Source organism: Panthera leo, chromosome C2 (assembly GCF_018350215.1).
Source record: "Panthera leo isolate Ple1 chromosome C2, P.leo_Ple1_pat1.1, whole genome shotgun sequence".
In the NCBI taxonomy this organism is placed as follows: domain Eukaryota; kingdom Metazoa; phylum Chordata; class Mammalia; order Carnivora; family Felidae; genus Panthera; species Panthera leo.
Window position 1 is genome coordinate 139,779,248 of NC_056687.1, and position 10,353 is coordinate 139,789,600.

Sequence of the window (10,353 nt, forward strand, 5' to 3'; positions counted from 1 at the left end):
AAGACCAAGAGTCAAATGCTCCACTGACTGAGCCAGCCAGGCATTCCTAATTTAATTTTTTAAACAAATGTAATATGTCTTACTCCTAAGTGTGGTTTAGTGATTGAATTTCGTTACAAAAAATAACTTTCTCGAGAACAGAAAGCATGCTTTGTTCTTCTATACCCCTCCCATAGTGTTTTGCAAAATAAATATCTGTTGACTCAAACTACAGTTCTTAGCACAGAATTTCTCTTCCTGGTAAAACTTAAGTTTCCCATTTTCCTGGGTCGTAGGCAAAACTGGCTTTTGTCACCCAAACTCATTTGAGGCTAAAAGTCACTTCCATGATTTGCAGTGAAAACTTTTTTTGTTTTGTTATGATTTTTAATTAATTTATTTATTTTTGATAGCACATAGGAAGGGGGGGGGGCGGAGAGGGAATCCCAAGCAGGCTCCACACTGTCATTGCAGAGCCTTATGCGGGGCTCACATTCATGAACCGTGAGATCATAAGCAGAGCCAAAATCAGGAGTCGGATGCCTAACCAACTGAGCCACCCGGGTGCCCCTGCAAGGAAGAGTTTAAGCAGCATATGAGTTTCCCTTAATATACACCAGCCGGTGTGTAATCTGTCCAGGAGAGAATTCAAACACAGCTCTCTGCCATTAGTAAGTACTCTGTCCACAGCCTTAAAATTTTGAGCCCCTCTGGTACGAAATTTCACTTCTAGGAATTTATAGTAAGAAAATAATCAGGAGATATGAGCCAAGACTTGGGTACGTAGATGTTTATTGTAATATATTAATTACAGTAGCAATAATGGGGAGCAAGCTCAATGTTCCCCCACTGGGGAGTGATGAAATGACATTCTGACACATTCATATGGTGGGGTACCAGGTAGCCTTTGAAAAGAATGTTCTCGGGTATTAAAGGGAATGAGGAAATGGTTGGTTATATATATTCCTAAGACCTCTAAATACCTCTAAATAGGTTGTTAACATTTGGAAAAGGGTATAACTATTAATAAAAAACACTTACTCTCTTCCCCAGCCCTTGACTGGGGTTCCTGTGAGATTTGTTGTAACTGCCGGGATATAAGCAGACGTGATCCTAGGGGAGGACTGAAAAGCAATTGTGTGATTTGGCTTGCTCTCTTGGGCCTCTCCCACTGCCATGAGAACATACTTAAGCTAGCCCACTGGTTCTAGAGAAGGATGACAGACGTGCTCAGCCAAACCCAGCCATCCCAGCTGGGTGCAGTCTGATTCAGCCAACCTCAGTGAACCCTCGGATCCAAGAGAATGGAGTATGGAGAATCCACTGATGGGCGTTTTGTGGCAATCGTCGACCGATACAGGAAGAAGCTACAGTCCAATGCTAGAAAGCTTTTTTCTCCGGTGATCAAGCATACACAGACTTGCGCAGATAGTCCTCTACTTTTCTCTTCAAGTGCCCATTTGATCCATACTGGGTCCGCCCGGGTTCAAGGGGAGGGGACATAAACCTCAGTGGGAAGAATATCACATTATAAAAAGAACATGTAGGATGGGAAATAATTTATGGCCTTCTTCGGAAGATAGAATCTAACAATCTAAGATTCTCAGAACGTTGCTTTATGAGCACTATATATGTGTTAGCTATTTTCATTCAACTAATATTTACTGAACACCTACTCCGTACCAGCTACCGTGCTACAACCTGGAGATGAGCAGTGAACACCTCAGAGGCGGTCCCTGTGTTCACAGGCTACCCAAAGAAAAGCAGCAGGCTGAAACCCATTGTAAGACCCCCCTGGTAACTGACCAGATGAGCTGTTGAGCTGGAGATAATTTTCTAGTGAGTAGGCCAGCCCCAGAGGACCAGAAAATTATCCTGGCTATAGATGCATTTTGCCTGACTGTGTCTGCTGTGACGGAGCCTTTCCTGGCAGCTTCTCTGAGTGTAGAATGCAGAGGCCAAAGTTCTCAAAGGGCTTAGAGTCCGATTCCATTTCATTCAAGCAGTTACTATAGCTTTAATGCAAAGCAGGTGTTGGGCTTGTTAAAAAAAAAAAAGGAACTAAAGGCACCTGGCTCAGCTTTGTAGTAGCTTGCAGCTCAAAGTCTGATCTTGGCACAAAGCGTCCTCCAATTGCATGGGCCTCACCTGGGAGTTGTATGGCCCTCTCAGGCCCTGCCCCTGAACTTCTGAATCAGAATCTGCATTTTTAAAAACTTAACTGTGGTAAAATACGCGTGTAAAATTTATCATCTTAACCATTTTTTTTTTTTTTTTTTTTTTTTTTTTTTTTTTTTTTTTTTTTAAAGGAACCTTCCCTTCTTTTTTTTTTTTAACGTTTATTTATTTTTCAGACAGAGAGAGACACACACAGCATGAACGGGGGAGGGGCAGAGAGAGAGGGAAACACAGAATCAGAAGCAGGCTCCAGGCTCTGAGCCATCAGCCCAGAGCCGGACACGGGGCTCGAACCCGCAGACCGCGAGATCGTGACCTGAGCCGAAGTCGGACGCTTAACCGACTGAGCCACCCAGGCGCCCCTCATCTTAACCATTTTTTAAGTTTATTTATTTATTTAGAGATAGAGAGGAGGGAGGAGCAGAGAGAGAGGCAGACAGAGAGAGAATGCCAAACAGGTTCTGCACTGTCAGCACAGAGCCCGACTCGGGGCTCGAACTCATGAACTGTGAGATAATGACCTGAGCCAAAGTCTGACATTTAACTGACTGAGCCGCCCAAGCGCCCCTTCACCACTTTTTTTAAAGTTTTTTTTTTTTTTTTAAGCAATCTCGACACCCGTCATGGGGCTTGAGCCCATGACCCCCCAAGATCGCGAGTCACGTTCTTCTGACTGAGCCACCCAGGCGTCCCTCATCTCAAGCGTTTTTAAGACCACGGTATAGTCACATTGAGTACTTTCACACTGCTATGAGCCATCACCACCATCTGTCCAAAGAACTCTACATCTTGCAAAACTGAAACTCTGTACCCATTAAACAGCAGCTCCCCATCCCCTCCCCCCACTCCTGTCTATGAATTTGAATACACCAGGTGCCTCATGTAAGTAGAATCATGCAGTATTTGTCCTTGTGCAACTGGCTTATTTCACTAAGCATAATATCCTCAAGTTCTACCCATGCTGTAGCAGAATCTGCATTTTGTCAAGATCTTCAGGTCATGTGCGTGCACGCGAAGGTTGGAGAAGTCCTCCTCTACTGGATTGCTGGCAGCTGAGACAGGGGAGGAAAGAATGTCCAAGAGGACTGGCCTCGCTGGGATTCAGCTTTCCTTACTCCTCCTCCAGCCAGGAGGGATCATCTTCATAGTCACGTGTCTGAGGGCAACTTCGGATTCCTAAGATCAACCAATTGGGCTCCAATCGGTCAATAAATGGATGGCTAAGCCGGCCTCTGGGCATCAGAAGTTTCTGGCCTACGGGGAGTAGGCTTGTGGAGGTATAACTTGTATATCACTCACAAAATAGCAAGGGCAATTAGATGTCTGTGGCTGGACTGCACAGAGTCACCAGCCCACTTAGATTCCCATTTATGTAATAACACATACACTTATATAGTGCCAGCCACTATTCCAAGTAGTGATCAAATATTAATACCTTTAGGGCGCCTGGGTGCCTCGGTTGAGCGTCCAACTCTTGATTTTGGCTCAGGTCATGATCTCGTGGTCTGTGGGGATTGAGCCCCACATCAGGCTCTGCACTGACAGCACAGAGCCTGCCTGAGATTCTGTCTCTCCCTCTCTCTCAAAACAAATAAATAAACGCTAAAAAAAATATATTAATACCTTTAACCCTCAGGGTGCTTGAGTGGCTCAATGAAGCGTCAACTCTTAATTTCAGCTCAGGTCATGATCTCACGGTTTGTGAGTTTGAGCCCCATGTCATGCTCTGAGCTGACAGTGAAGAGCCTGCTTGGGATTTTCTCTCCCTCTCAATTTCTCCATCTGTCTCTGCGCCTACCCTACTTGCTCCCTAAACAAACAAACAAACAAACAAACAAACAAATGTTTAGCCCTCATAACAATTCTAGGAGTAGGAACTACTATTATCCCCATTTTACATATGGGGAAACTAAGGCACAGACTGGTTAAGTAACTTTCCAAGGTCCTATGACTGGAAAATGGTGAAGTTGGGGTTTGAACCGTAGAAGTAAGACTCCAGGACCTTGATGACTACACTATGCCTCCTCCCTTGTAGTGGTTTGACTGAGTCTTCTGTCAAAACTGAGCAAGAGGGGATTATACAGATTGTGGGTGTGTTGTGGGGAGGGGTCTACGTTAGCCACAGGGGTTAGTTTATATGTAAGAAAAAAGCCAGCAGATGCTAGGATGTCTGAAAGTAAGTAGGAAACCCTTGCGAGTTGGTGGATCTTTTTCTCATTAGGGCAGAAGAAAATGTGTGGTTCACGTTCACACTACTAAATACTCAGACTGGCTCCCCTCCTACCACCCTAGCCACCCTAGCCACCCTTTCTGTGCCTCCTACACAGGCTCCTTCCCCTCCCACATGCTCTCCCTCACCAATCTCAATTGCCCTCTTAGCTTGCAAGCAAATGACCCCCAAATCCATGTTGCCTACTGTGATCTTTCTTCCTGGTTCCAGATCGTATTTCATGCTTTGCGGTGGCTCAGTGAGAATGTCACACTAAGATCTCCAACTCCACCTCTGGGAAGATGAGCCACATTGATTGACAGCTTGGAGATCAGTGAGGAGCCCGATGTCACAAGCAGACTGCTCTCATAGCAACATCCCCAAACAGCACCCATCATCTCGCTGCCCCAGAGCATTCCCCCAGACTCCCAGCTCACTGCTGGCCCCACATCATTCTCTCTAAGAAGCTTGAAACCTTGCTCATCTTCTCCTCCTCTTCCCCAAAACGTAAGGAGTCTCCCTCCTCAATGGGTCTCAAGTCTGTCTTCCGCTTTGCATGTTGTCACCGTCAGAGCTCAAGCCCGGACATCTGCCTCCAGTCTCCCTAGCCCCCTCTGCCCTACTCCCAGGACCCCACCCTGCACACAGCTGACGGCAGCTTCCCAGAGCACAGCTCAGTGTGTGCCACATCTTGGTACTGCCCTTCGACTCCATCCCTGGAGGGATGGGGGAAATTTGCCGACCGCTCCGCAAAAACAACCTCCTTCTTTGCGCTTTTCAATAGCAATCTCAACCTTACAGAAAAGGTACAAATACAGTACAAACAGCACCTTTGTTCCTGAACCATTTGAGAGTAAACTGCAGACATGATGCCCTAAAAATTTGAGTATTTACTTCCCCCCCAAACAGGGACATCCTCCTACATACAGAGTACACTTTGAAAAGTTAGGAAATTAACATTGATCCCTGGCTACCATCTAATCCCCAAGCCCCACTCAAGGTTTGCCAACTATCCCCGTAACACCATTTTCGTGGCAAATGTCCAGAATCACGCGTGCGTCAGTTGTGGTGTCTCTTTGGGCGACTTCCGTCCGAGCAACTTCTCATTCTTTCCTTGGTTTTTATGCCTTTGACATTTTTGAGGACTACGGTCCAGACCGGAGTGTGGAGTGTCCCTCGATTTTGTTTTGACTTGATTATCTCCTCTTGATTACAGTCAGGTAGGAAGAGCGCATCTTGGTCAGGAATACTGCAGAAGGGATGCTGGGTTCTGCCCACTGCATCTAACTGCATGGTGCACGGTTTCCGTTTGCCCCAGTCCTGGTGATGTTCATGTGGGTCCCTTGACTAGAAAGGTGTCTGCCAGCTTCCTCATCAACAGTGACAGTGACTCTTTTCCCTCTCGTAAGTATTGTGCGGAAACCATTGAAACTATGTAAATATTTCATCCCTCATCAGACTTTCAATTGAGTCATTTCTTTATGAATATCAGAATGGACCAGTGGTTTTCTATCTTGTTCAATGTGTTCTATATAATCTGTTACCGTCCTTATTTTCTTACTCTCTCTCATCCTGCTACAACGGCCTACATAAAGAGGTTTTTAGCCATGTTTTTGGCCACGGAGCCTTGTGTTTATCCAAACTGCATGCTTCATTCCTAACAGAGGATGGTTTTTATCTGAGTATTTGTTACCCAAATGCCTACAGTTATGACTTGCTTATGAAGCAAAGTTGTCATAACATGAAACCCACGTGCTAATGGACCATAACACTGTCTACACTCAAATAAAGTCTCTCCCTGTTTCACACTAGCAGACATCCCTACCCATCAACACCTTTGTGGTTTGCAGCAACATCCAAAATTATAATGCAAATTCAATGCAAATAAGTTCATAAGGTGAAACTGCAAATCTTACAGAGCTGCAGGGTTTCCTGAAGTCTGTGAAAATAACTTAGCAGGACTGCTCAAAGCCTTGAGTGAGGCCACTTAGCAGCCACCAAAAACAGAGAAGGGCGAGACAATGTGAATAGCGAGGATTTAGAAAAGACCTTAAAAAGATTGGATGGGGGCACCTGGGTGGCTCAGTTGCTTAAGCATCTGACTGCGGCTCGGGTCATGATCTTAGGTTCGTGGGTTCGAGCCCCCTGTCAGGCTCTGTGCTGACAGCTCAGAGCTTGGAGCCTGCTTCGGATTCTGTGTCTCCCTCTCTCTCTTCCCCTCCCCTACTCGTGCTCTGTCTCTCTCTCTCTCTCTCTCTCTCTCAAAAATAAATGAACATTAAAATAATTTTTTTAATTGGATGAAGTCATCAAATATTTTGTAACCCTCTTTATGAAAGTGATGTGAAAGTCAAAACTGAAGTAGAGAATACCGTAAGGTTTTATCAGAAAAAAAAAGTTTAGATTTTTGTTGTTGTTATTCTCAGAATTAGCACATGGCTGAAGCCATAATTTAAATTTCATTAGAGGGATAAACTTATTGTCATAATTTCGGTGTCTTCTTTTTTTTCAGGATAAGATGCTAATCAAGTATTTTCCTCTTTATTTCCTGTAATGTTCCCATCCCTTCCGTAAATGGGTCCCCTTTAACGTTTTTTTTTTTATATATTTTTGGGACAGAGAGAGACAGAGCATGAACGGGGGAGGGGCAGAGAGAGAGGGAGACACAGAATCGGAAACAGGCTCCAGGCTCCGAGCCATCAGCCCAGAGCCTGACGCGGGGCTCGAACTCACGGACCGCGAGATCGTGACCTGGCTGAAGTCGGACGCTTAACCGACTGCACCACCCAGGCGCCCCAATGGGTCCCCTTTAAATGGCCTTGTCTTGGTGCCAGTTACTTGCAGGTCACAGCCCCTCCTGCACACACAAAGGAAACTCAAAGCTGCTGTGGCAAGAGTGAGCCTCTGTCCGTTTCGATGCCTCTTACAAGTGTCACCTTGTTTCCCCATCCTATGAACATCTCCTCTTTCTCTCCCCCCCTTGTCTCCCCTGCCCCCATGTTTGTTTTTTTACTTTCTGGTCTCACTCTCTTCATTTATACCACTATTCTTTTAATTCTTTAAAAAAAATTTTTTTATGTGTATTTATTTTTGAGACAGAGAGAAACAGAGCATGAGTTGGGGTAGGGGCAGAGCGAGAGGGAGACACAGAATCCAAAGCAGGCTCCAGGCTCTGAGCTGTCAGCACAGAGCCCGACGCGGGGCTCGAACCCACCAACTGTGAGATCATGACCTGAGCCAAGGTTGGATGCTTAACCAACTGAGTCACCCAGGCGCCCCATCCCACTATTTTTTTTAATTTTATGTTTATTTTTTAAAGAGAGAGAGAGAGAGAGAGAGAGCAGGGGAGGGGCAGAGAGAGGGGTTACAGAGGATCTGAAACAGGCTCTGGGCTGACAGCAGAGGGCCTGATGCAGGGCTTCAACCTGTGAGGTCATGACCTGAGCAGAAGTCAGGTGCTTAACCGACTGAGCCACCCAGGTGCCCCTACCACTATTTTTTTTTTTTTTAGATTTATATATTTTGAGAGAGAGTGAAGGAGAGAGAGCAGGGGAGAGGCAAGGAGAGAGGGAGACATCCTGTATGGAGACATCTCTGTATGGAGAATCCCAAGCAGGCTCCATGCTGGCAGCACAGAGCCTGACGTGTGGCTTAATCCCATGGACCATGAGATCATGACCTGAGCCTAAATCAAGAGTCGGATGCTTAACCAACTGAGCTACCCAGGTGCCCTCACTTTCCTCATCTAGAAAAGAAGAAAATATCTCAGCCTCATCAACTTCACAAAGGGTTGTTCTTATAGTCAATGAGTTCATGGATAATAATAGCAGTCACAACATGTCTTCAACATGTTTATTCTATGTCTGACCATGTGCTAAGAGCTTAACGTCTATTATTACAATGAACTCTCCCCAAACTTGTGAAGGTAGAGGACATTATTATCTTGCATTTTACAGATAAGCAAACCGAGGCTCCAGGAGGTTAAGCGATTTACTGAAGCTTCCTTAGTTATTAAAGGGCTGAAGATTTGGGTCCAGTACTTCAAGCTCTTAACTGCTAGACTATCCTGCTTCGAGGACTGAATGGTGCTCCGTGAATATAGACATCATGATTATTATGTTTCCTGTGTATGCTCTGGACTCTGGAAGGCTTTGAATGATAGAGGAGATATTACCAGAAAGCATTCCTTTTGTGTGTGCCTGGTAGTTTGGGCCCCAAAATACTTCACTACTGGCACCCAGTGGCATCCATTGGCATTGCCTAACCCCACACAGACCAACGAGCCTAATCTATATGCCTTGGAAGACCAATTTGCCTCTGAGTCGCAAAATAGAAGCAGACCAACTCATCCCAAAGGACGTTGCCAACCCCCTCCCCCCTCCCAGCAGCTGTGGCAAAGGCTAACCTTGGTCACTCTGCCCTAGCTTTCCTCGGCCTGGGCGGGGGGGGGGGGGGGGGGGGGGGGGTTGGTACCAGGCACAAGGACCTAAAAGGACGTTTGGTTTCTCTTCGATAACAGAGGTATCAAGGTATGCATGGGGTTCTGTGCTGGGCACCAGAATTTGCTGTTGGCAAATGCAAATAGGCATGAGAAAGACTCTACGCACACCAGTCAGTTCTCAGTACCCCCAGGTAGGATTTACAATCCAGGGTCGTTTCTCCCCTATAGATACCTCCGTTTAGTGGTCCTCCTTCCGCTCAAGCTGTGAGCAACCCACCCCTTGGGATATAAGTCCCACTGCTGGGCTTTGCTTTTGGTTCTTCCAGCCGGCTTCTGCAGGGGCTCAGGTCAGTGAGTGGGTGCTAATTTGCCTAACAGGCATAGAAGGGGTTTGTGGGTCACCAGTGCTGCAGGGGAAGGAAATTACAATCTGAGCATACCCCGGAGGTGATGGCTCTGACGAGGCAGTAAAACCACCAATTTCACACAGCCGAGGAGACCTGCTGAGGGGAGGGGCAAGGAAGAACTGTAGTTGTTGACAAAGGCAGTGGAAGACTGGGAGGAAAGCAAAGATCCCCCCAGACACCAGAGTGTCTTCCCAGTCTAGACTTCTGGTGGGAGGGCAGGCCACTGGGGAGGGTCCTCTTGTCCTACACATGAGGAAGCTGAGACCCCCAAAAAAGCGTCAGGACTAGAGTAAGTCTGCCCAGATGGTAAAGGACAGAGCTGGTCATCAAACCACGTCTGGACTCTTCCACTCCCGCACACCCTCTACGAGGAAACATCACACAAATCATGTGAACAAACGTTAACTTGTAAAACAGCTAATGCATATGCGCTTGTGCGGAAGCCTTAGCTTAAGCATATCAGGCAAGAAAACTTGGGACGATGGGTCTCTTTTAAGATGATTCGGGGTGGATGTCCGGGACATCTGCCGGTTTCGCCCACCACCAGTGCCACTTACATACAGTTGTTCAGGTGTCACACTGCATAAGAGCATCCTGCCAAGGGGGAGAGCGGGCTAATATCCAACTTTAGCTCCACTCGCTCAACCGTGTGTCTTGAGTGTGGGGCTACTTTTGCCCCACAGAGGCTGGAAGGTAGGTGCCATCCACTCCCCAAGCAGTGGGCACACAAGGCTGCATCAGCCAGGAGGGGATGCCTGTGTCCAACTCACAAAGGTCCCATATGGGCTAACTACCTCTTTCTCCATCCATTGCCCCTTTTTCTGAAGCTAAAACGCAATTTTCTTTTGTGGAGCCAATCGTGACCTAATCTGAGTCCTGTGTTTCGTGGAGCTGACCCCACTCACGTCTTCAGGTGGACCAGTGACTCAAGCCATAATCAGTTTGAGGATGAGCACCTTACTCAGTGAGAATTCACTTCTAAATTATTGCTGCAACTATTAGTTATTAAGGCAACACTTTCCCTGGGGTTGTCAATCTTGGGAGAGGGAGAAGGAGAGGACAAGAGGATGGAATTGTTTGAAGCTTTGGAATCTGTCGTGTGACCTGATTCACCCCCACCCCCCCAGCACATTTCCCAC